Source organism: Pelodiscus sinensis, chromosome 4 (assembly GCF_049634645.1).
Source record: "Pelodiscus sinensis isolate JC-2024 chromosome 4, ASM4963464v1, whole genome shotgun sequence".
NCBI classification, from domain to species: domain Eukaryota; kingdom Metazoa; phylum Chordata; order Testudines; family Trionychidae; genus Pelodiscus; species Pelodiscus sinensis.
This window is the reverse complement of record NC_134714.1, coordinates 53,886,322-53,913,064: the sequence shown is the minus strand read 5'-3', so window position 1 is coordinate 53,913,064 and position 26,743 is coordinate 53,886,322. Positions and strand designations below refer to the sequence as shown.

At 44.1% G+C, this 26,743-nt stretch overlaps 1 long non-coding RNA gene across 1 annotated transcript in view; it reads left to right on the top strand.

The window, feature by feature from the left end:
- The window catches only part of LOC142829118 (uncharacterized), a 152,667-nt gene that overhangs the window by 1,701 nt on the left and 124,223 nt on the right, over nucleotides 1–26,743 (top strand). The window lies entirely within an intron of this gene.

Sequence of the window (26,743 nt, the reverse complement as noted above, 5' to 3'; positions counted from 1 at the left end):
TAATATGAAACGATACTCCGTTGCTGAGGCAAGGATGCCCAAAGCCCTATGTAATAATGTAATGAAACACTATCCCAGTGCATGTAGAGTTACAGCTGTCTCGTTAAAATGTGCGTTTGTGTTTACTTGCCTGACTTGAGTTCTTTAACTTCTTTTGCTAACGTCACCAATGCAGGGTTTTTTACGAAAATTCTTTGAAATAAAACTTCTGTAACATTTTTTAAAAATTCAGTCTGAAGGCATTAAGCTGGACAGCACAGGGATATCTAGTACTATGCAAGGACAACACTAAACCCTAATCCCAGGTTTGGATGTTTATTGATTTCAATGCGATTCCATGGAAGCACCCTCCGCACAGAACAAGTTGCTGAGTTCTGGTCTGTATTAGGTAAGTGGTTATGAAGAGTGCTGCTTTAATCAAAGCACATTTTAGATTTTCACATTTATGGAGGTAGAGCTATTCACTATGTACCATACAATAAAAGTACAAGACAATGCTTTGGTAAATTTTTGAACACACCACTAAGTAAACAAGTATGAATTCACATTAGCCTGTCTGTGTTCACTGAGAACATTACATGATTTACTTTTTAAATATAACTATCATAAAGGTTTGCAGGGAAGAGACTGCACTAACACAATTCTCCTTCAATTCTTTGTGGGTTGTTTATGGCTCTATCTGCTGCCCAAATAGTAGGTGGGACCAGAACCCCTTCTTAAGACTAACATTTTATCTCTTCTGAAACATGCAGACTAATTAGAGATCAAGAATGTACAAAAACATCACTCTGCAGGAGAGTTCAACACCAGATAATTTCTTAAAGCCCACTTTTTAATGACATTACAGATCTAGTCTGCAGCCTTGAAAAGATTTATGCATGTGCTTAACTTTAACTACCTGAGTACTCCTACTGCATTCAGCTCTGCACATCCTTAAAAACAAAACTCATAGCATTCAGTAATGCCAAATTCTGTCCATGACTTGTCACTTTGTTTTATAGTCAGTAACACTGCAGAATGGCATTGTGAGTGTTGATGTACCCAAACCCACTAAATATCTAGTAGTGTGCTCTGCATAGCGCAAGGTAGGAACGTAGTCTTTATACACTCTCTATATAAGAGTTTATGGAGACCCATCATGCTTTATAGCGGTAGTTCTCAACCTGAGGGTTGCTTGTACAGGCAGTCCCCGGGTTACGTACAAGATAGGGACTGTAGGTTTGTTCTTAAGTTGAATCTGTATGTAAGTCGGAACTGGCGTCCAGATTCAGACACTGCTGAAACTGACCGCCAGTTCTGACTTACATACAGAATCAACTTAAGAACCCCAGACGTCCCCAAGACAGCTGCTGCTGAAACTGATCAGCAGCTGATTCCAGGAAGCCCCGGGCAGAGCAACTCTGCCTGGGGCTTCCTGTAGTCAGCGCTGGTCAGTTTCAGCAGAAGCTGACTTGGGGACGCCTGGGGCAGAGCAGCTGGGGTGCTGCTGGGTTGCTCCAGTAGCGCCGCTCCTGGGTGCTACTGGACCAACCTAGCAGCACCCCATCTGCTCTGCCCCAGGCGTCTTGATTCAGCCGCTGCTGAAACTGACCAGCAGCGGCTGAATCAGGACCTGGGGCAGAGCAGCTGGGGTGCTGCCGGGTTGGTCCAGTAGTGCCCAGAGCGGGCGCTGCAGGACCAATCGGCAGCGCCCCAGCTGCTCTGCCCCAGAGTCCAAAACAAAAGCCTGGTCTGCTGGGGGCGGGGGGAGAGGAGCACACTAGCTGCCCCCCCCCCTTCCCCAGCAGACCAGGGACACGGGGAGCAGAGCCTCTGAGGCTTTGCTCTGGCAAAGCCTCAGAGGCGAGGGACCCCGCCGCGGCTGCGGCTTCAGTCCGGGAGCCTGTGGTCTGCTGGGGACAGACCCCAGCAGACCACAGGCTCCCGGACTAAAGCCGCAGCCGCGAGGGGGTCCCGCGCCTCAGAGGCTTTGCCAGAGCAAAGACTCAGAGGCGCGGGGAACCGCCGCTGCTGCCGCTTCAATCTGGGTGCCTGTGGTCTGCTGGGGACCGTCCCCAGCAGACCACAGGCACCCAGATTGAAGCGGCAGCAGCGGCGGTTCCCCGCGCCTCTGAGGCTTTGCTCTGGCAAAGCCTCAGAAGCGCGGGAACCTGCCCGGTGCCCCTGGTCTGCTGGAGACGGTCTCCAGCAGACCAGGGGCACCGGAGCAGCTTACGAACGGGGCTTTCTCGCCCCGACTTCCGGGGCGAGAAAGCCCCGTTCATAAGTGCGGATCCGACATAAGTCGGATCCGCGTAAGTCGGGGACTGCCTGTAGTTCAGTCAGCACACAACTGCGATCCTTGTGACATCCTCATATGTACAGGATATGTATATATTTGGGTGGATGTGGCCCACATAACACAGAGAGAGCTGCATATGTGGCCCACTTGCTAATAGTTTGAGAATCATCTCTCTAGAGAGAATTACCTTACAAAGCTGCCGGAAACTAAAAGGGGGAAATACCCTATCACAATTACTTTAACTGCTACAATGGAGATCATTGCAGTTCAATCCAGTCCAGTAAAGGCTACTAAGGACTATATACTCCATAGTAATACAAATAATAAAATAATAAGTCTCAACTTGCTTGCTACGGATATTTCCTCTAATCCCCCCTCATTCCCATGACCACTGAAGCGAGAGCCTAACTCTTCTGTCTCCTGTTGGCACTGTCAGCACTGTCATCCTGATGGGATTTTTTCCTCTCTGTGGGGTCAGTGTTTTAGCAGTAGATTGGTCACATGCAGTTGTCCCACGTCTACTGTTTGTAGGCCACTGCTCTATATCTTGGAGTGGCAGTCACCTCTGTTCTTCTCAGCTCTCATTTTTCCAGTCTTCTACTTCTCCCCTACCTACTATTGCTCCTTCTCACATGCAGCCATCAGCTTTCCCCACCGCATCAGGGTTTTATTTCCTTTTTCTGTTCCCCTAGCACTATGGAGTAGAGCATGGACGGCAATTGAACATTATGCCATGGGGGGAGGCTAGTCCCCAGTTCCTCCTCCTGTTCCAAAGCCCACTCCTCTCATCCCCTTCCATCCCTCCTCCTCCACTGGAGTCCAAACACATCCTTGCCCCTGCACACAGTTGCTGGCCCCCTATGCACTGCCCCTGCATGCTGCACAGGCAGCACATCCAGAACACTCCCAGTACACCAGGCAGACAGTGTGGCCTGAAGAATAGTGATAGAAATGTAGCCGTGTTAGTCTGGTGTAGCTGAAACAAAATACAGGACTATGTAGCACTTTAAAGACTAACAAGATGGTTTATTAGATGATGAGCTTTCGTGGGCCAGACCCACTCTGGCCCACAAAAGCTCATCATCTAATAAACCATCTTGTTAGTCTTTAAAGTGCTACATAGTCCTGTATTTTGTTTCAGTGTGGCCTGAGTGTAACCCCAGCATGCTGAGCAACTAACACATCCAGAGGAGCCCCAGCCCTGGAGCATTGGGTGGGCAGTGCGGTCCCAGGGCCAGGCATGATGTGACTCCAGCCTTGGGTTCTTGTGTGCGCCAGCCTCAGCCTGCTTTCCGCAGCCTCTACACCATAGAAGAATAGGAAGGGACGAGAAGGCAGGAGGGGACCTGTGGATGGAGCCATGCCACACGGTTTGGGGAAGCGAAGTATTTCTCTGCCTATGCTACTTGCTGCATGTGGAATAGAGCCTTGAAGCCCGAGATGATCTTAGTAGGTCCTGACTAAAGTGTTGGGTCTGAATCAAGTGGGAAAGCAACCAGGTCAGATTGGATTTCTTCCTGCTGGTGCTGCTTTAGCAACAGCTTGCCCCACTCCTGCTGGTCACTGTCCCTTTGCAATTCTTTGTGTCCTATACCTTGGAGATAGAATCCTGTCCTCCCACACAATCTATACTGATATTCCATTTGAAAAGCCTATTAAATTAGGCTTTGTTTAAAGAACCAGATTTGGCCTTCATCCTCATCTTCATCATCCTTCTCCACTGCCACACCCTCTGGGAGGCTGAGGACAGGCATCTCCAGTTGGAATCAATGACAAGGCGAGGGGAAGCAAACTGCTCCCCCTCTCAATATATCATCCAGCTGGGTGAAGAAGCGTGAGGCCTGGGGTGCTGCTTCCAACCAGGAACTCCTTTCCCCGGCATTGGAATAGGCTTGGTGGAGCTCCTTCATCTTCGTTCTCACCTGGTCCAGAGTGCAGCTATGCTCCCTCTGGACCAGGTTTTAGCCATGAGGCTGTACACCTTGACATTTCACTGTCTGACGTGGAGATCCTGGACGTTGGACTGCTCAATGAGATCCAGGATCTCTGCATCAGTCCGCAAAGGCACCCTCCTCTTTCAGCCCCAGGTAGGGGCTTGAGAGCTGGCTGCAGCTGGGCTGGCAACCATGAAGGCCTCAGATGGAGTGCTGGGGTCTGTTATGGCAGAGGTAGGGTAGAGCAGGGTGCAGCTGTGTGCCACAAGCCCTTTCCCCTATGGTTGCAGCTTTATGGGCTTCAGGGAAGGGGGAACGATGGAGTTCTGATGATTGTGGACAGAATGGCCAGCAGGGCACCCATAGGAAGCTCTGGAGGCCTCTTATATCGATATAACTCTAGCTGCACTGTCTACACACACCTTATTTTGAAATAACTATTTTGAAATAGGCTTTATTCCTTATAAAATAGGGGTTACAGATTTGGGAATAAGGCACCAACAGTCAAAATTAGTTTGAAATAACGGGTTTCCTATGTAGATGATCATTTTGTTATTTCAAAATAATGTGAGTTATTTCAAAATATCGCTGCTGTGTAGACATGCCCTTACTAAACAAGAGCTGTTTTCTGTTAACTAATGCAACATTTTCAATCCTAGGCAACCAGTAGAGCCATGTAGCATGACTGGCAAAAGTAGCAGCACAAATGAAAGCCCTGAACTATATCATACACCAAAGGTTGCCAAGCTGAGTGAGGAACAATCACTTTCAGAAAAGCCTCCTCAAGTCTGAGCAGCATAAAATATTTTGTGGGTTGATCACTGAGTCCTCAGTAAACCATGAAGATCTTCTAGGATACATTGCTGGAATACTTCTGTGAACTCAAGACTCATGTTGTTGAGTGCCTTCAGCATAGCATCCACAAGAAGGATGCTGAATATCTCATCCTTCTAAAAGATATGGAATTCTTAGTCAAATAAGCAATTTTATGTAACATATTTGATCACTTGCACAGCTGAGATAGGAAAAGAGAAGTCTTTCATAAGAAGCTGGACATATTTCTCTTGGGTTTGAGCTCTGAAAGTATTTTGCACTTCACTCAACTCTGCAACACCCTGATCAGCTGTGGAGGCAGATAATATGATTAGTCGTCTGATGACAAATTTCCTTCAAAAGCTAAGGAACAAGTTAGCACTCAATTTGGAGATTGTGTATGCCAAAGGATATACAGTAATTGGCTTTGACTTCACATTTCTTCCCCATAAGGTCCTCCCTCTAATAGGTATGGGTATGCTGCATCAGGAACTAGTCAACATGCAGACTTCAGATGTGCTGAAAAGAGAATTTAAGACCACTGAAATCATAATTATCTGGACACAAAAGCATCCAAATCTCAAGACATTTTCCCTCCCTGTGCTCTTAATGTTTAGATCCATGTATATGTGTGAATCCAGCTTTGCAGTCATGAATGTCATCAGGAACGATACTTGAAACAGGCTGACAAATGAGTCCCCGGAGAACTGCCTTCATATAGCAGTCACTTCACTGAAGTCAGATTTTAACAAGCTAGTATAGAGCAAGAAGTGCCACTTTGCTCACTAGCAACAAGAGCTAAATATTATAGACAACAGCCTTCTGTCTATTAGCTGCCACTATTCCAATAAGTTCTGAAGAGAACTGAAACTTGTGCTTCATACATTAAATGCCAGAGAATATTTTTATTTAGACAGAAAATTCAGTAAAACATAAAAGCTTGATAATGAAAACCAAAATGATGCAGTGACTTGATTTTCAATCTCTCTGATACTTAAAACAATGATGAAGAACTAAGGAGTGCACTGAGGGAAATTATTGAACATTTCCTCTTCAGTTGGGTAGAGAACTACAACTCCTAATGCAGTCAGTCACCAGGGTCAGTAACTGAAGAAATTTCATTGTGAAACTGCAGCTAAAAATATCAAGTCCTTTTATCCAAATGTTCCATTATCTAAAGGTATCAGATGCCTTCCAGACATTCAGATAAATGGACTTCACCTATATTTAATTTAGAAAATTTTTATTTATATTTAAAACAACATTGAAGATATACTGTAACACATTTCGACTTACAGTTGTAGATTTTTCTTAGGCACTTATGCAGATGCTTATGCAACATAAAGCAATTAGTAATTTGCATGCTTTCATTAAAGAGCAAATACCTGAAGAACACATTGGCCCCCAGACAGCACCTTTTGGCCTGCCAATATTAGGATGCTGCCTTTTCTGGCTTGCTAGAAAATGTAACTGAATACCCCTCTATTTAAAAAAAACCATGTAATTGTATTTCAAAGTATACAGGAAAAGAACAAATCCTAACAATACAGTTATTTCATAACACACCTTTTTCACTTTAAAAATTATAGCCTGGTCCTGTCAGTTATGCCCACAGCGTCCTGTTCCCTGTTGAATATCTTTGCAGTCAAAGGATGCTGAGACCTCTCATCACCTTCCAAAAGGCATGAAATACGTCTGTTTTAGGACTTGTTCTTGCTCTCATTGAACACTCATTATTTTATAGTAATTATTGTGTTATTTAGAATCTCTTAAAGACCTAACTGTGGGATTACAACACTGTGTTATAATCTCAACTTCCATATACAAAAATAACTTCCACTCAAGTTAAAAACAAATTAGAGTGAAACTCCTGCATAATCAGGGCCTTAAAAGCTTAAAAAATGGCGAAACCAGAATTCTATGACAACATCTGGAATTAACATTCATATACACCCACAACAAAATTGAATTTACATGGTCTAGTGTTCTGAACATTTTCGCTATTCTGAACGCTGCAAAATCAACACTTCCTTCCTTGCAGGTGATCCATTTTTTTTTTAAAGTGTGTGAGGGTAACTTAAAATTAAAGAACTTTCAGAATTGGATCCAGAGTTACATTATACATTACATTTGAATACTGTAATATTATACATATAATTATATATAGATAGTGAATCATCAGTAGTTTTCAATGTCCAAAGACTTCAGAATAGACGTTTTAGGATTAAATCCTGGACCCAGTGAAGTCAATTTTAATTATGCTTTTGAGTTCATTAAGGCCAGAATTTTACCTTCAGTGTCAATGGCAAATTGTCCTCAATTCAATTAATAGTCTAGAGTATGTGGGCCTGGATTCAGTAAAATAGTTAAATACATGCATAACTTAGAATCTAACCAGAATCAATGGAACTGCTCACATGCTTAGTTATATGCTTAAGTATCTTTGTGAACTAGAGCTTGTGCCTGCATCCATTAAAAATTATGGCAAAGGACCCATTGATTCAGTTATGCAGGCTTAGCTCATAAGAGCATCCTAAGTCACTGAAAGTCCTTAGGCATGGAGAGGAAGAAATTTTAGGGGAAGGAGAATAGTACAAAGAAAAGATGTGTAAAAGGCCTATTAAAATGTGCTACTTCTAACAATGTACTAGGATATGTTATATTATAAAATAAAATGTTCACAACATTTTTTCATATTCATTAATGGATAATTTAATTAGATTCTGGGTAGGAATATTTACTAAAAGTTTATTTCTAATAAGTTCTATATTAGCACAGGAAAAAGTAATACTGTAAAACATTAATAAATCCATGTCCAGTAGATAGGAAAGCGGAATAATAAAAGAAATACGCTTTCGAAGCATAAAACAGTCTCAGAGTAGACTGCATATTGAATTAAAATGAAGTATGAAATCTTCACAAAACTATAAAAATTGAATTTATACTATGACAATAACCAGACATAAACATATTATTGTAAGCTGTAAAAGAAAAGCCTGGCTATTTTTCCTGGAGATCTTCCGTGGGATACTTTATCTCCTTAGATTTAGCCAAGCAAGAAGACAGTGAAATATGTTTATTTATTATGCTTATTTTGCCTTTTCAGAATATCAGCTCTTCCACTCAGGACTAGCCCGATTGCATCTCTGAATTTTATTTTATATAAAATTATATAATAATTATATTTATAAAATTCAGAGATGCGATATGGCTGGTCTTGAATGGTAGAGCTGATATTCTGAAAAGGTAAAATAAATTGCTGCACTGATTCTCCTAGGAAGATAACTGAAGAGAATCTTTTGCAAATATGCATATAATGAAAAAGACACAGAGAGAGAGAGAGACCCATTGTATGTATTAGCAACACTACTTATAGATTTATCATGTCTCACAAGATATTATAAGTGGGCCTCCTACCTCTGTGCCATGCTGTCACAGCTTTGGATTGACTGCTGTTAGATTCTTGTAATCCTGAGCCATGGGATCTTGTCCAGCATGTTTGCCCCATTTGGTAGTTCTGTTTGTAAGTATTAAAATGGAAATGAACTCTAATCTTTCTGTGTGTTTATAACAAAAGGTTTTAATCCTGTCAACACCCATATTTAACATGATTTATTTTTATAAAGTTTATAAAAAGCTGTAGTCAGTCTGACAGTTCACAATCCTGAAATATATCTTAGCCATTTAACAATTTAGCCAATTAAGTTTAGTTTATTGTCTGGCAGTCTTTAATTTGGCAGTGTGTCATGGCAAGGATATTAAGGTACCCATTCATGGATGAGAAATTACATAGAACAACATCAATCATCATGGTAAATTTGTACATTTATAATAAATTTGAATCAGTAGCTTTCAGATCTGTAAACCATTCACTAATACATAAAACATGCACAAATACATATTTTACCAGAATAATATGCTAAGGATATTACAAGGACACATGAGAGTGAATCCCTTTGGAGATTATTTTGTACATCTCAAGGAATTCATTGAAACTATAATATCCCAACTTAAAAGAGTATTGCTATCAACAGACCATAAATGATTTTGCAAAATTAAACAGCCAGGGCTCAGTTCTTCCATCTTTACTCATACTGAGTAGCATCTTCAATTGATAAGTAGTCCAATCTGTATATACAGGTGCTGAGAACCAACTATAAACCTTGGACATGGTGGAAATAACTTCAATCCAGGGGGTGCAGCAGCACCTCCGGCATCCCTAGTTCCAGCACCTATGTGAGACAGTGCACGCCCCTGCTTCCATCCATCCTGAACCACGTGGAGTTCAAAATGACAACTGGGAAATAAATGTAAACAGTAAAAATACCATGAAAGTGAATAAACACCATGGGTTAAGGCAACGTTTCTCAAACTGTGGGTCCCGACCCCCCAGGGGGTCGCAAGCAACTTAGAAGGGGCTTGCAGCAATGGAGAGGGGGGTTGCGATCAATTGAGAGGGGTTCACGGTATCACAAGTTTGAGAATCCCTGGGCTAAGGAATTGCAGTAGAGTGTGTTTGCCTGCAAACATTACAGGCTAACCCATGTGGAAGCTAATGCATCATGTTGGTTCCCTCAGGGATTCTGACCCAACCCGGGGTGCTGATATATTCAAAGTTTTTTGTAGCAGGAACTCCAGATAGTCACATTATAGGGAAGGGTGTATTTTCCAGGGCCATCTTGGTAGATGACTAGACCACTCCATTAATAAATGTGAGATTCAATCATTATGCCTTTGACTGAAGATTCATTCACTTCAGCTGCATACATTGCTGGGTTTCTAATGGTATCTCTGAATAACAACATCTCCCTTTCTCAATCACGAATCACAAAAACTGTTAAGTCCTCCAAAATGTGGAAAGCCCGAAATGATAGGAGAAGCTTTTGTAGCACAGCCACTGCCTGTCCCATCAGATTAAAATACTTCTGCAATTTTTAACTTACTCTCTGCACTTCTTTTACTGTGATTAACTCAGCTGTGATGAGGGGGTGAGTGATGCAGCAGGAGCCACTATTCTTGCACCTATTACTTATAGCAGTGGCCCAAAGAGTTCTTTTTGCTGAGCTCTGTTTTCCTCCCTTAGATACTGTTCCTGTTATAGTGAATCAATTGCTTGCTCCAGTGCTGAAATCCTGTTCTGAAGCAGTCCATCCAGCCTCAGAACTTTTCCTCTTACCTTGTCATACCTGTCTTACTTTTAGCCATAAGTCCCTCTAGTTTTGGTACCATCTGAACCGGCCCTGTCCAGAACTTCAATCATAAGTTCATCACAGAAAGTCTTCCTCTTGAATGCCCAGACTTCTGCTGCACTGTGGGTGAGCTGTGGATGTATTGCTGCCAGTAGCAGTTGAGGGGCTGGAGTAGGACAAGACATAGAAGCATTGTCTTCAACTGTTCCATGCAGGAGCTCAGAAAAAAATTTTTTTTTCCAAACTGAATTGGTTTGACTCAGGCCTGTGTGCTGAAGTGTGGACACCAGATCCCAGGGTACAAGACCAGGTTAGAAAATTCTTAACCTAGGGTTCATAATGAGTCTAGCTGCTCAAGTCCTGGGTTTTTCTAACCAAGGGCCAGCTGAGTCAAGTCCATCTAAACATGGACTTACAAGGCAATACATACCTAAGGGTATATCTACATTGCAATGAAATACCCATGGCTGGCCCAAGTCAACTGACTCATAGGGTTCTAAACCTTTGGCTCCAGCCTGGGTATCTACACTTCAGTTTTATAGTCTAATGAGCCCAAATCTGGTGTGTGTTTTACTGCAGTGTAGACATACTCTAAGGGTATGTCTACACTACCCTCCTATTTCGAAATAGGAGGGTAATGTAGGCATACCGCAATTGCAAATGAAGCCCGGGATTTGAATTTCCCGGGCTTCATTTGCATAAACCGGGCGACGCCATTTTTAAATCCCGGCTGGTTCGAACCCCGTGCCGCACGGCTACACGCGGCACGAACTAGGTAGTTCGAACTAGGCTTCCTAGTTCGAACTACCGTTACTCCTCATTCCACGAGGAGTCCTATGGTTCTTAGCCAGGCAAAATTTCCCTTTGCAAAATAAATAGACCAAATTCCTCCCTAGTGCCAATCGCTGCCCATAGAAAAATATTCACGAAACGAATAATATAGACCTATGAATACAGTACAATATGGTAATCTTTTACTGCTCTGAATATGATTACTAAATATAAAGGGTAATGTTTATATACATATAGCTAGTACCTGACCAAATACTAAGCAGCAATACAAGCTTTGACAATTGACATCATACCAACATAACTATTTTTTTCATTCTATATGTACATAGATATTTATAGTCACATATGCATACTGTGAAGAGATTGACTCACCACTGGTCCTTCTTTGTGGCTGGGTACAGAATAGCAGCTTTATTTCCTCCACCCCCCTGTATCTCTTTCCAATGGCTGCTCGTCCCACGCATTGTCTGCATCATCCTGTGATTTGGCCCTTTAGCCAGGTCACTTTTAAGTGTCTTCCTTTCTGGGATAGTTCATAAACAAAAATCAAGGGGAATCAATGTGACTAAACTGACTTAATACGTAATAGAGATGAATGATTCCACCATAAGGTTTATCAGAATCTGGTGTTCCCTGCGCTCATAGAGGAGTATTTGGCAGTAGTCAAGTTTCTGCCTTCAGTCATCACTTCAGTCAGGAGCTAAAGGTCTGTTTTCTTCCCTGGTCAGCCAGCAAGTGAGCTGCTCTGCTCTTCTTTTTAGAACCCTGCACATCTGCAAATATCTGCTTTATAGCCATGGATATCTGCATCTGTGGACATGGATATCTGTATCCATTTTTGCAGATACGGATGCAGTTGTGAATACATATTTTGTATCTAGAACCTTGTAAATTTGTGGATATACACTTTATTCTTGGTACATTTATATAGTAGCACATTTAGTAAGAGAAATAAGAATACAGCATTTTTTCAGTATGTTACATGACAGTAGAAAATTTAACTTTTATATTTCTTAGCTATTTTAAGTGTGTAACCTTAATGTAGAAATAGCCATGGCTCATGCATTTAATTTTCTCATATTAGTAGTATATATTGTAGAATCTAACCATGTTAACACTCTAACAAGCAGTCCTCAGATACGTAACTCAAATTAATTTAAATAAAACTATGTTATGAATAAGGATTTGAAAGACTTAGTACAAAAGAAGTCCAATCCTTCAAATTCTCACTTGAACAGATTTTATTCACATGTACAGTCAGATTGGAGTAAATATTTTTGTAAACCATCAGAACTATGAACTGTTGGAAAACTGTTTGCTTTAGTTTTTTTCCCCTTTTCCATAACTTTTTCTCTTAAAAACATAAACAAAATTTCCAAATCTTGGAAATCTTGTACAAAAACATTGTATTATGTAAAAACAATTAGATAATGTTTGTAAAACATTTTGATATGTCTCAAAGTATCTATAAGTCAACTTACTATTACTGATCATTTGAAACTTTACACGTCCCGAAATGATAGCTTCTTGAGAGCCGCCATTTAGTAAAAATAATATATCTTTGCTGATTTTTAAACAAATTATTGAGAACTCAAACTTCTGTCTATACTAATGTTGCTTAAAATTGTATTTAATCATTCTGGACTAATAAGCAAGTTAGTTAAGGGATTTTGAGAAGGTGATATAAGTATTACTGCCTCTTAAATATCCATCATCCATCAAGGAAGTAGAAGTGGGGTCCCACCATGAAAAAATCATTGCATTACTTTAAACAGTTCAAAACCTGCTCTCTTAAACACAATTCTCACATCAGTAAAAGATATCAGCTTTCCAGAAACACTTTATGTATTGAGAGCCTGTAAGATTTCCCAGGAGAGTGTGTCACATCTGCAAACAAAGATACTCAGGATGATAGGTTCTGTAACATTGCATTACTGTACATTCTGAACTAAGCTGTTTATGAAAAATGAACCTTGCCCATAATGAACTGTTCCTGGGTTATTCCATGTCAGTAATATAACTTAATAAAATAATATGAGCACAGCAGGCATGGGTCAGAGTAGTCAACATCATGTTTTATTGTGACTGTTTCTTGTACTTGACTTGAATTTGGCTGGAAAGTGATATTTGACAAGAGTGGAAATATCACAAGAATCCCAGCATCGAGCTTCTTATCTCTGAGAACAACATTGAAAGTTATAATTACATTATGGAAAACATGGATTCTTTGTAAGTTAAAGTTCATGATGATTAATAAAAAAGTCTCTTCAAAGAATGAATCAGTCAGAAGAAATCATGCTACAATCCAAAAGGATTTTCAACTTAAAAATTTTCAAATAAAACAGAATATTTCAAACTACCTTTTCAATGTTTCAAATTTAAAGAATACATGATAGACAGACACACAGTTTAGAGGGCAAATTTGAGCCCTCTAGTGGTAACAAAAACTTTTGAAATAGGAGGCCACTCAACCAGTCTCAGCATATATATTTATATATCCCATAATTCTGTAGTATTTTTTATATATTTGCCTATCAATGTTCAGCAAGGGCCAAGTCTTTGTATATGTTGGTATAATACCTTGATAAAGATGGGTCCTTGACTCTTATTAGGTTATATGGCTATTCTTTCAACATAAGGGTTAATAATATTAATAATGGTCTGAGAATGAATATATTACTATTCCCATTTTGTCTTTTCTATTTCATCTACATAAAAATTACCCTTTCCATAAAAAGATTTCTCCTGTATTACATCTTACCAAGGGAAAGGAATGTTTATAAAATTACTCTCCACACAAGAATATGTGAAGTTTTCCTCAATGATCCTTTATTCCAGTAAGTTACTTTGATCTATTTATTGTAATTAAGTTCTTTCTGCATATAATACCAGTTATTTATTAATTCTTTAATAGTATTAAAACATATTTAGGGCTAGATTTTACTGATATTTTCAAAAGCACTTCAAATAACGTAGGTTCCTAAATTCCACTGGCATTCAATGAGACTTAGGCTCCTGAGTTACTCAGGCACATCTGAAAATTTTATCCTGGACCATCTCCCAGTTATTGCTGTAGGGAAGGCAGCTAGGAAGCAGGGATCTAGCCAGAGCAGTACTGTTGGGGGCGGGGAGAAAGAAAATATGTGACAATTTGCCCATTTTTAAAATGAGGGCTTAAATACGGGACTCCCTTTAAAACCAGGATGTCTGATCACTCTAAGAGTATGTCTACACTACAGCGCTATTTTGAATTAACTTATTTCAAAATAGTTAATTCGAATTAAGCTAATTCGAAATAACGTATCTAGACACAAAAACTAAATTGAAATAGCATTTTTCTAATTTGAAATAGTGCATCCACATTGAGTGGACCCTGAATCAAAGGTAAGGCTGGCCAGAACCAGTGCTGGCAGGGCATCAGGGTCGGGATTAGTGTGTGAGGCTGCTGCCTCCAGCTATCTGAGGTCTGTGCTTAAAGGGACTCGACCTGCCATCCCAGATAGACAGTTCTCAGGTTTCTCTGCTTGCTGGTCTACCTTGCTGAGGGACAACAAAGCATTTGTGTCTCGGAGTGCTCTGCTTGCCTTTACTCGGGACACCACGACACTCTGCAACATGGAACCAAACCTGCCCCTGGGGACTGTGCTGCATCTCATGGACATGTTGCCAGCAGCCTGACTGCACTGTCTGCAGGCTGCCATCCAGGAGGCCCATCGAGGGGCTGTGAGGACCCAGGGGGCCCTGCGGGAGAGCTTCCACCCTGAGGAGCGCTAACAGTCTCCCCGGTCTGCCCCACGGGGGCTTGTGCCAATTCCTCCCTTTCATGCTTCCACTTACCCTTCCCTAGCCCCCCTTCCTGATGTCAAATAAAATACATGTATTTTCAAAAATAGAAACTGTCTTTATTTAACACAACGGGGGCGGGGGGTGAATCTCTGGGGAGACTGGGGAAAGGAGGCGGGAGAGGGCAGGAGAGAGGGTGGGAGAGGGGAGGGGGAAAACTTGGAGGAGGGAGCCAGAAGGGGGAAGCAAGGGGAAGAAGGGGGAAGGGAAGCTCAGCACTCAGGGGTGGGGGTCTCACCAGGCCAACTGCCTCCTAGCACGGCGGGTGTGGGGGCCTCAGCATCCCCGGAGGGATGGGGAGGAGGGTGCAGAGGTTGAGGTGGGGGGTGTGGAGATAGAGGAGGAGGGTGTGGAGGTTGAGGAGGAAGCAGTGGGAGGGGGGCAGGAGTGGGAGGAGTGGGAGGAGGAACAGTAGCTGGGGGGGCAGCAGGCACAGGACCAGCACGGGACAGCATGCTCTGCACCAGGCCTTCAGATGGTGACAGATGGTACGACCCTGGGCAAGCAGCTCCCGCTGGAACTCCTGATCGTTCTGCGCCCACTGCTCCATGATCTGAGTCTGGGCTTGCAGGGCCTGCAGGTGCTGCTCTCTGTACCCCTGCCACGTGGTGATGGTCCTGCTGAAGCTGCAGGTGCAGGAGCATGTCCTGGGCAGGGTGGTGCGCCCTGCACGAGTAGCTGGTGTGGCTGTAGAGAAGAAGAGAAGTGGTCAGTTCTCCCTGGGGACACAGTGGATGATGCCCAGCCCCCCCTACGAGGTGAGGGTGACCGTGCCCTGCACCATCAGAGCTGATGTGCTTGCACAGAGGCCATGGTCATCATGTCTGGCTCTGCCTGGGAGTGGGAGCTGCCCTGAGACTACACCCGTGCCCCTGTGCTGTGTATAGTGCGGCCGGGATGGGGAGGAGATGTCCCCTGCCCCTGTGTAGAGGGGGGGTGTGTGAAGGGAGGGCATCCTGCTGTGTCCCGCTTCGAGGTTGGGAGCGTGTCGGGTGGCTATCGGGCCATGGCCCCTGTGTGGCATGCAGCTGGAGCCATCTGCCCAAGGGTGGCACGGCACGTGCACAGCTGGCTGTGTGATCCGTGGGAGGCATGGCCCACGTGCAGTTTCTTGTCTCCCTCTCTGCCTTCCCCCCCGGGTACGGGACAGTACTGGCACTACCTGGTATGGGCTCCCCAGACGACCCTGCTGACTCTGGTGCTGGGACAGCTGGTGTTGGCTCCTCTGCTGTGCCCGAGTCAGGGCCCTCAGCTCCCGGCTCACTGCCCCCCAGGCTGGCGCGGACCACCCCACCCCCCAGGATTCAGTTGAGGGTGGGGAAGTAGGGGCAGGTGGCAGACCCTGCTGCGGTGCCACCCCTAGTGACCCTGGCCTACGCCTGCCGCAGCTACTTAACTTTCAGGTGCACCCGCTCCTGGGTGTGCCTGTGTCCCTTGCAGGCAATGGTGGCCACTATGCGGCCATAGACGGCAGCATTCCTCCGACTGGTGCAGAGATCATGGACACTGGGGGCCTCTCCCCACACCTCAATGAGGTCCATGATCTCCGCAGCAGTCCAGGCAGGCGAGCGCCATCTACGGCCCCTGGCTGGCCCCTGGTTGCTGGGGGACTGGGCAGGGGGGGGACAGCTGGCTGCCACTGGCTGCCATTGTGCGGCCATTGGGTGAGGGTCTGCGGCTGTTGACAGGCCTGGCTCAGGCACGTGCCCAATGGCCAGACTCTACCCCTTTAAGGGCCCCAGGGCTGGAGAAGAGCTTTCCTGGTTGTGCCCAGAGTGGCCACCAGGGGAAACTGGGAAGGGCTGGAGGCCCCCTACTTTGACTTAAGTGTCTACACAGCCTGGGGTATGTCTACACAGCAAAGTTATTTTATATATAGTAGCCCAATGTCTGTGACTTTGTAACGCTGAAAAGCTGGCTGTTCCCTCTGGGCGGCGCTGTTGCCTTAGTCACATCCTTCGCCTCCTGCCGTGGCGCTCGGCTGACTTCTGCGCCACTCAGTGGGCCGCCGCGGGGGAGCAAGCTGCATAAGTGGCCGTTTGGGCGCCACAGTCCCCATGCAGCACGGGCGTCACGGCGGGAGGGGAAGGAGGGCCGGGAGGTGATGTACACGGCCAGGGGGCGGGGCCTGGCCATGCACATCACCGCATCACCCCCCTTTGCACCACTCTTTGCCTCACGCTGTGGCGTTTGGCTGACTTCTGTGCCACTCAGTCAGGTCACCACGGGGGAGCCCAAATGGCCACTTGCTCCGTTTGCTCCCCCACAGCGGCCCTGCTGAGCAGCACAGAAGTCAGCTGAGCACCACGGCAGGAGGCGAAGGGGGGGGCTGGGTGGTGATGTACGGCATGACAGCAGCTCCAGGCCCTGCCCCCTGGTTCTGAACATCACTGCTCCATCCCCCTTTGCCTCCTGCACTGGCGCTCGGCTGACTTCTGTGCCACTCAGCCGGGCCGCTGCGTGGGAGCAAGTGGCGCAAGCGATGGTTTGGGCTCCATGGTCCCCTGAGTGAGAGGTAGGAGGGGGAGGAGAAAAGAAAGAGAGAGACAGAGAGAGAGGCAGGTGGTGGAGGAGAGCTGAGAGTGAGAGAGGGGTAGGCAGTAGGAGGAGGAGACAGAGAGAGAGAGACACGGAGTGAGAGACCGGAGGCTCAGGAGAGAAGACCAACATGGAGGAGAGACCTGAAAAACCCATCTTATGATGGGCTAATCGGCTAGTTTCAAAATAACAGCTGTTATTTTAAAATAACTTTACTAGTGTCTACACAGCCAAACAGCTATTTCGAAATTAATTTGAAATAGTGGAGCGCTTATTTCAAATTTGGTAGATCTCATTCCATGAGGAATAACACCAAATTCGAAATAGCTATTTCAAAATGAGTGCTGTGTATACACTTATATCGAAATAGGGGGCCTCCAGCCTTCCCAGAGTGCCCTGGTGGCCACTCCAGACTCAACCAAGAACACTCCTCTCCCTCTTCCTCCCCAGAGCCCTTAAAGGGGTTGACTCTGGCCACAGTGCCTATGCCAGCTCAAATCCTGCTAGCCCAGACCCAGCAGTCACTGCTCCTGACCCAGTGGCCCCAAAACATGAGCCAGCAAGCCACTGGCAGCCAGCCCTCCACCGCTCCCCAGGACCAGTCTGCCAGCCCCAGGAGCCTGCCAGGGCCCGGAGAAGGCGGGTGCCTTCCTGGTCCAGGGTGGAGATCATGGACCTTATTCAGGTTTGGGGGGGATGCCCCCAACATCCATGATCTCTGCACTAGACTGAGGAACGCAGCCATCTATGGCAGGATAGTTGCCAGCCTGGCCACCAAAGACCACATGCAAACCCAGGAGAAGGTTTGCATGAAAATCAAGTTGGTCCGGTGAGCCCCCAACCTTGAGCCCTGAGCTTCCCTCCCCCTTCTTCCTCTTGCTTCCCCCTTCCAGCTCCCTCCTCCCAGGCTTCCCCTCCCTCCTCCCACCCTCTCTTCTCCCCTCTCCTGCCTCCTTTCCCAAGTCTCACCAGAGTTTCATTCCCCTCCCCTCCCAGTTTTGTTCAATAAAGTGGCTTTGTTGTAATGAACACGTGTCTTTTATTGTACAGCAGGAAGGGGGCTTAGGGAGGGGTAAGTGGAAGTACATGAGGGAGGTATGAGGCACAAGCCCCCAGTGGGGCACACCAGGGAGACTGTTACTGCTTGCAGACCGTGCTGCCAGACTCGCAGCAACATGTTCAGGAGAAGCACCAGAGTGCCCAGGGGTGGCTCCAGCTCCATGCTGCAGAGTGCTGTGGTGTCCTGAGTGAGGGCAACCAGAGAACGCAGAGAAAAAAATGCTTTGCTTTCCCTCAATGAAGTAGGCAAGCAAGCAGTGAAACCTTAGAACCGGCTTTCCGGGGGGATGGGGGGAGAGGTCCCTTTAGGCACAGGTCTCAGATAGCCTCAGGCAGCAGCCACACAAGGTAACTCCTGACCTGATGCCCTGCCAGAACTGGTTCTGGCCAGTCTTAAATGCGATTCAGAGTCCTATGACTGTGGATGAGCTATTCTGAAATAGCAAAATGCTATTTTGAAATGCATTTTGTGTCTAGATGCATTATTTTGAAATAAGCTATTTCAAAATAACTATTTGAAATAAGATATTTTGAAATAACACTGTAGTGTAGACATACCCTAGCAAAGTAGCGAATTGAACCTGTCTCCTGCCCTGAGTCACAATCTACTGCCTTAACCACCACACTTTTTCATCCGATGTAATTTTAAAGTTTAGGTTGTTCACTTGCTGAAAAGCCTGATTTTTTAGGACAAACACTCATTCCTTTGCCCCATCCAAGAACTATCATTGATGCTGTTCTCTAAGAGTATGTCTACAGTAGCTCGTTAGTTCGAGCTAAGTAGGCAAATGAGGGCAACCGGAGTTAAAAATGAAGCCCGGGATTTAAATATAGGTAAATCCTATATTCGAGATCCTAATTCGAACTACCTACTCCGTGCTGCGTATAGCCGCGGGCACCAAGTTCGGACTAAGGGGGATTTAAAAATGGCGGCGCCTGGGATCATGCAAATGAAGCCCAGGATATTTAAATCCCGGGCTTCATTTGCAACTCCGGTTGCCCTCATTTGCCTACCTAGCTCGAACTAATGAGCTAGTGTAGACATACCCAAAGGGTGCATCTACACAGCACCCTAAACTCGAAATAAGATATGCAATTTGCGCTATGAAAATTGTGCATCTTATTTCATTTGAATTTCAAAATAGGCTATTTCAAAATTTGTTGTGTCTACACAGCACCAAATTTCAAAATAACACACTATTTGAGACATCCCTTAACCCTCGAGGAATGAGAGTTACTGGTATGCTAAAATAGTACATCTGTTATTTCAAAAAAAAATTAAAATAACGGGCAGCTTGTTAAGACTCAGGGTAGCTATTTCGGGATATGTCAGTGTATTCCGAATTAGATCCTTAGGGATCCAGCATGTGTTTTGGGGGTACAATGATCTAGAATTCTGCCCATGTGCTTCTCTAAGGGTGCGTCTACACAGCAGAGCTTAACTTGAAATAAGCTACACAAATTGAGCTATGTCAATTGCATAGTTTATTTCAAAATAGCTTATTTCGAAATTGGGAGCATCTACACAGCACTTATTTCGAAACAGAGCACTCTTCCTCCGACTTCCCTTATTCCTCATAAGTTATTTTGAAATAATGTTGCTGTGTAGACGTACCCTAACTGTCTGTTAGTGAACCCTGGTGAATTGTAGGAGCAGGATAAGGTGACTGTGTTAGACACTAAAGCCTCTGTAGTGGTTGATGACAGTTGGTGTCTGGATCTAGTACAACAAGCTTTGCCAAGATATGGCCAAGCTTGGTGTTTGGATGAAAGCTAACTGGCTGAAATACATTCCAAATAAGACAGTCTGGGGAAAACAACCAGAAGAAAAAGTGAGATTTGCTCCTATAGCTAAGGACTTTTTGTTACTTAAATTTGTTGAGGGTAGAGTGGTGTTATTGAAACTTGAAGCGCATTTTGATGTTCAGATCTCAGCGGTGATCCAAAGTGACTTTTCCACCTGTCCTTGACAAGACTGATAAATCCTTTTATTTCATATGTATACCTCATCACAGTTATAGCTGCCTTGTTACCCCCAGACTGAATTACAACAATGTGCTTTACTTGGGGCTACTCCTACACACCATTCAGAGACTTCAGTTGGTGCAAGATGTATTACTTACCTCAAAGGACACTGTTTACCTGGCTTCCTTTTCTCTTCAGGGTACAGGTGTTAGTTTTGATCTACAAAGCTATACATGATTTGAAAACTGAGCATCCTAGCGGCTACACCTCTCTTCAGATATTAATATCACAATTAGTTTTCTGGCCTGTATTTCACAGGAGGTCAGACTGGATGATCACAATAATTGCTTCTGGCCTATGAATTAATAAATCTGGATCTGCAGGGATGGTAGAGCTTAATTATCTCTGGATTTGTCTTTCTGGGCTCAAGTTACAGGGCATTCTCAGTAGAAGAACCTTAGCTTTGGCATTCTTCTCACCTCAGTTCTGTAGAAGTGGAACTTGCTGGGCTTTAGAAAATGGTGAATAGCTTAATTTTTCTCTAGGGATTTTCTGGGGAGAGTATCAGTAGTTTTTTGTAGTGATTTAGCATGGACATTGTCAAATTTTGAATGATTATGTTTTTAAAGTTGTAACTGTCAAGAGCTTAGGATAGGCAAATTGTGTAAATAAAATGTAATTAATTCTTAATCTTAACTGTACAGTAACAGACATTTTTTGCTTAGAGGGTTTCAGAACTGTTTAATATTTGTGATTATCAAATTAACTTTGTTTATTTTAATCCACAAACACTACAAAAATTATCTTTTCAAAAAGAATCATTTCTATTAAAACGTATACTATCTTCTTAGCTAGAAAGAATGTTTTGATACTATTTGGATTAAGATATACATGATGAAATACGAGGTTTCTGTGAGATAACTACACACCAGAGGCATGTCGTAGAACACCAGGGAGAAGGCTAGACCAAATGCCTACAGCAGGGCTACTCAACACGTGGCCTGTGGGCTGCATGCAGCCCACAGGCCATTTGTTGTGGCCCGTGGTGCGGTTTGGGTTTACATGGGGCTCAACATATGACCTGCGGGTGGGACCCTTTGAATATGGAGTCCACTGGAAACATGCTCCACAACAGTGAGGTGTCTCTCAGGTGGAGTGAGCACTGAAAGATTTAAGTGGGCGGGCTGGCTGGAACAGACAGGTACAGGGTGTTGGCGTTTCTAGCCCCCAGAGAGGAGGTGCCGAGAGTGCTGGAGTATTGTGGAAAGTGTTCTGTATTCATGCCCGTTGGTGTGAAAGAAGCTATTTGCATATATATGCAACCACACTTAAGTTGCAGCCCTCAGCATGTGCTGTGAGTATCGTTGTGGCCCCCAGGGCTTTCAAAGTTGAGTAGCCCTGGCCTACAGCATGCAAGGTGTATGGTTATCATATGCCAGGGAATTTATTATGTCTTTCAGAAAAGAATTCAAATTACTCTAAACCAATGAAATTCCTGTATATAATAATGCTAGACTATCTGTTGTGACTTGGAATATTTAGACCCCAAATAAACTGTTTTTCCATTCAATTTCTGTACTTTTTTTTAAAAAAAAGCTATATTATACTAGAAATAAATATTTCATGATTCTAGAACTGTCTAGCAGTGCCACATTTAGGATTATATAATCACTTAATCTTAAATCCATGCCTCACAAAGTCAGATGTTATTGCTTAGCTGTTGGAAATAGAAGAGGAATACAAGACGTTATGGCTGAAAGTGTCTCTTCAGATAAGATCAGTTCAGTTTTCTCTAACTTAAGGGTATTGTATAGTAGTATCTGCTTATAGCAATTGCTGAAAGCTTAGGGACTGGTCCTGAGGCCCGTACCTCATACCACTTCCACAGAAGTGAAGTGTGTCTTGTGTGCATTATGATTTCAGTAACAAATGTTCGTACCAATTTTTAAAATATTTCTGAGTAAAACTAACCACTGACTGATAATGTGTTTGCCAAAATACTATAGAGGAATAGCGATAACTACTGTAAACATAATTCCTTTCTGTACTTTCTATGTACTTTAATGGTCCATTTTCACTTCAATAATGTGTTTAGTTCTGTTCACTTCCTCACTAGAATATATACCTAAAATTGGGGTGATTAGAAACAAAGAAACATAGATAACTGAAATAGATCATAAAACATTGAAATAAGTAGGAAATAGAAAGAGATATAGTACATAGAAAGGTTTTCATATTAGAAGATGTAAAAACATTTTACGGATATATATTGCAGATAGAAGACATAAGAATGACATAAAGGCATTTAATATAAATTACATTAGGTCTTTTGGAATACTATTACAAGTGGACACCCAGTTAAGTTATAAAGTAATCCATTTAAAATCAAAAAGGAAATATGTAATATACAACACATAATTAACCAGTGGAACTCACTGTCTACAAATAATTACTGAGGTCAAAAGATTAGCAGGCAAAAAAAATAGACATTTATATAAATAATAACAATATCAGGTTATAGCAGATTAAAAAAAAACATATAGAGAGTTATAAGCCCTCATGCCTCAGGGCATGAGGCTGCCATTAACTGTCTGAGGTTTGTAAAGAACTTCTATGGACCATTTCTTTTCTGATATAATTTCCTCTAAAGCCTCTTTAACTTCTGACAACTGTCAGAGAGAGAATACTTTTTTAGATGGACAATTGGTCAAATCTGATATTGTCATTCCAGCATATAATGGAGAGATTTGTGTTATGTCTACACCACAGAGGTTTTCTCAGAAAAATGCCCATTTGTCCTAAAAAGCTTCCACACCGCAATCGCATCCTTTAAAAAAAAATCAAAAGAACGGAGGGGTTTGGTAAATCTCTTTCTATGAGGAAGAAGACTTTTTCCAAAAGAGCTCTTTCGGGAGAAGAGGGAGTTCTTTTGAAAGAAGAGGAAAGAGGAAAAAGCACAGGTGATCTGGTGGCCACTCCATCCATAGTAATCACAGCTTACATGTGAGATAGCATCCATTCAGTGGGGACACTATCTTTCGAAAAAGCAGATCGCTTTTTCGATGCCCTTTGGCAGTGTGGACACTCTTTCGGAAGAAGTTTTTTTCAGAAGAACTCTTCTGGAAAAGCTTCTACCAAAAGAAGCCTGCAGTCTAGACAGCCTGGCTGTGTCTAGACTGGCAAGTTTTTCTGCAAAAGCAGCCACTTTTGTGGAAAAACTTGCCAGCTGTCTACACTGGCCACTTGAATTTCTGCAAGAACACTGACTTCCTACTGTCTGAAATCAGTGCTTCTTGCAGAAATACTATTCTGCTCCGTTCAGGCAAAAGTCCTTTTGCGCAAAGCTTTTGTGCAAAAGGGCCAGTGTAGACAGCTCAGATTTGTTTTGCGCAAAAAAGCCCCGATCGCGAAAATGGCGATCGGGGCTTTTTTGCGGAAAAGCGCATTTAGATTGGCACGGACGCTTTTCCTCAAAAAGTGCTTTTGCGGAAAAGCGTCCGTGCCAATCTAGACGCTCTTTTCCGCAAATGCTTTTAACGGAAAACTTTTCCGTTAAAAGCATTTGCGGAAAATCATGCCAGTCTAGACGTAGCCCCTCAGTAAAGACCAGGCAGTTAGAAGGAAGGAGCTGGCTCTATGTTGAAAATAATATCGCAATGTCACATACACAAATTTCTTTCTTGGCCAGTTGAATCACTGAGGGTATGTCTACACTAGAAAGTTAGTTCGAACTAACGGACGTTAGTTCGAACTAACTTTCCTATGCGCTACACTAGCGCTCCGCTAGTTCGAATTTGAATCGAACTAGCGGAGCGCTTAGTTCGAACTAGGTAAACCTCATTTTACGAGGACTAACGCCTAGTTCGAACTAGCTAGTTCGAACTAAGGGCTGTGTAGCCCTTTAGTTCGAACTAGTGGGAGGCTAGCCCTCCCCAGGTTTCCCTGGTGGCCACTCTGGCCAACACCAGGGAAACTCTATGCCCCCCTCCCGGCCCCGGACCCCTTAAAGGGGCACGGGCTGGCTACGGTGCCCGTGCCAGGTGCAAGCCTGCCAGCACCCAGCTAGCAGACCCTGCACCTGGCACGGCACAGAGCCACCCACCCGATGCCCCCCAGCCCACCCCCTCTTGCCGGGACCAGGCTGGCGGCTCCCGGGAGCTTGCCCTGGACCGCAAGAGGCGGGCACCTTCCTGGGCTAGTGCGGACATCGTGGACCTTGTCCACGATCTCCGCACTAGGCACAGGAAAGTGGCCGTCTAGGGCAGGAGAGCTGCCAGCCTGGCCACCCAGGACCAGGTGTGCATGAAAATCAAGGGGGTCCACTGAGACCCCCGACACTGAGCCCTGAGCTTACAATGGCCGTCCTGGGTCAGACCAAAGGTCCATCTAGCCCAGTAGCCTGTCTGCCCACAGCGGCCAACCCTAGGGACCCTGGAGGGGATGGACCGAAGACAATGACCAAGCCATTTGTCTCGTGCCATCCCTCTCCAGCCTTCCACAAACTTTGGGCAGGGACACCACTCCTACCCTCTGGCTAATAGGACTCCATGGACCCAACCTCCATGACTTGATCTCACTTCCCTTTAAACTCTGTTCTAGTTGTAGCCTTCACAGCCTCCTGCAGCAAGGAGTTCCACAGGTTGACTCTTTGCTTTGTGAAGAACAACTTTCTCTTACTAGTTTCAAGCCTGCTACCCATTCCTTTCCTTTGGTGTCCTCTAGTCCTTCTTTATGGGATCTCAGGAAGAACTTTTCTGAATGCACCCTCTCCACCCAACCCCTGCTTTTACAGACTTCTATCCTGTCCCCCCTCCGTCTCCTCTTTTCTAAGCTGAACAGTCCCAGTCTCTGTAGCCTCTCTTCATCTGGGACCTGTTCCCAACCCCTGATCATGTTAGTTGCCCTCCCCTCTCCCAGCCTTTCTCTTCCCCTCTCCCACCTCCTTTTCCCAGTCTCCCCCAGTTTTTTTCAATAAAGACAGAGTCAATGTTGGAAGAAACGTTATCTTTATTTTGTACATCAAGAAGAAGGGGGGCTAGGGAAGGGCAAGTGGAAGGAGGTGAGGGAGGAATGGGGTACGAGCCCCCGATGGGGAGGACTGGGCTGGCTCTGCGGGCTTCTGGGGGTGGAAGCTCTCCTGCAGCCCCCCAATTACTCCCTCTCCCCAGATGGCAGCCTGCGGCAAGTGCAGCCGGGCTGATGGCCGAGTGGTGTGATGTGCCCAGTGTGGGCACTCAGGGCACTCCAAGCCAGAACTTCTTTGCAAGCGGGGCACCCCTTAGAACTGTGTGTCCGGGGTGGGGGTCGGGACCCTTTAAGCGCAGCCCTCGGCTAGCCTGAGACAGTATCTCCATGCTCTAAGTCCTCCTTTTATGCCCTGCCGGCACTGCTTCCGGCCATCCTTAAGCCCTGTTCAGAGTCCACTCAATGTGGACTTACTAGTTCGAACTAGCAAAACGCTAGTTCGAACTAGTTTTTAGTTCTAGATGCGTTAGTTCGAACTAGCTTAGTTCGAATTAACTAATTCGAACTAAGTTAGTTCGAACTAGCGCTGTAGTGTAGACGTACCCTGAGTTGCTAGGCAGATTTAAAAAAACACACCTTTTATTCAAGTCTAGTTTCAAAGATACAGAAATAATCCTCCTGTCACAATACAGACAAAGATCTTATAAAGTTACCTTATCACCAAGAAACAGTGCAGAGTATCTTGTCTAATATAATGCTTTAGTAGTACTTCTGCTTACTTGCTCATTGAAACTGCTACATATTTACATACTACTGTCAACCAATACCTCCTTATATAAGTTAGTTATCCTTTTGCTTTAAATACATATTCCCCTTTCACATCACTCAACACATTTAATACTAATGACATCAGATGTTTTTGTTTTGCTTCTAGCTGTTACTTAGTTACTATATAATTGTCTCCAGGTTGCTGTAGAGATTGACTTAAATATTATTAATCTTTACTATTGTATGGAAGTGTAGAAAACTGGAAGTTTCTCATAAGCTAGTCAAACAGTAGAATTTGTTTATATGTGAAGGATCTGCTACTTCAGAACAATGAGCAAAAGAAAAATCACAGAATCTACTTTGTTCTTTAAAAGTATTGTCCAGGGACAACAAATTGGAAGTAAAATCTAATAATTTATAACAGTACTTTGGCAGGAAGTCATTTTAGTATGTGATATTTTGTAGTATCCAAAATATTTCTTTGTGATATTAAATATTTTAGAGACTCCCGTGTTCAAGATTTTTTATAGAAGACTGGATGTTTTTGCTGGCATTTGGGATTCCAAACATTTTTGTGATACTCAGAAGGATCAAGA